Raw genomic sequence first — 664 nt, 5'->3', positions numbered from 1 at the left:
ATATATATATATATATATATATATATATATATACAAGTGTGTTCGCGTGTTTGTGTGAATGCACATTTTTTTCAGAAACAATCTAGGCTTGTGTTTTTCTTTCCTCTCTGGAAGCTTAAACCGAGTCGATCTTAGCCAGCATTCCAATATCAAATGGTATCTCTTTGTCAATAGATATGTGGCCAATGTTGAATTTCCTGATGTGTAGCACAGAAACAAACGACAATATGGAAACGGGTTTGAATTCATTTACATAATGATATTATTACAAGCACTATTGATAGCTGCCATTATTCTAACTGTAGATTCTGGTGTTATGACTACCGGAAGTTATATAATATCACAAGCTTAGCAATATCGCACAGGCATTTTCGTATTGTCTTTCCTCGACTTTTATAGTTGTGAAATAATTTCTCGCACACGCTCATATCTTCACATATTGAAAATATTTATGTATATAGGTGCATGAGTGGCTCTGTGTTAAGAAGTTTGCTTCCCAGCCACATGGTTCCGGGTTCAGCTCCACTGCGTGGTACATTCTGCAAAGTGTTTTCTAGTATAGCCTCGGGCTGACCAAATCCTTTTGATTTGGTAGACGAGAACTGAAAGAAGCCCGTTGCGTATATATATGATTGTGTGTGTGTGTGTGTGTGTGTGTGTGTGT

This window comes from Octopus bimaculoides, chromosome 15 (genome assembly GCF_001194135.2).
Source record: "Octopus bimaculoides isolate UCB-OBI-ISO-001 chromosome 15, ASM119413v2, whole genome shotgun sequence".
In the NCBI taxonomy this organism is placed as follows: Eukaryota; Metazoa; Mollusca; class Cephalopoda; order Octopoda; family Octopodidae; genus Octopus; species Octopus bimaculoides.
This window is presented reverse-complemented; position numbering follows the sequence as displayed.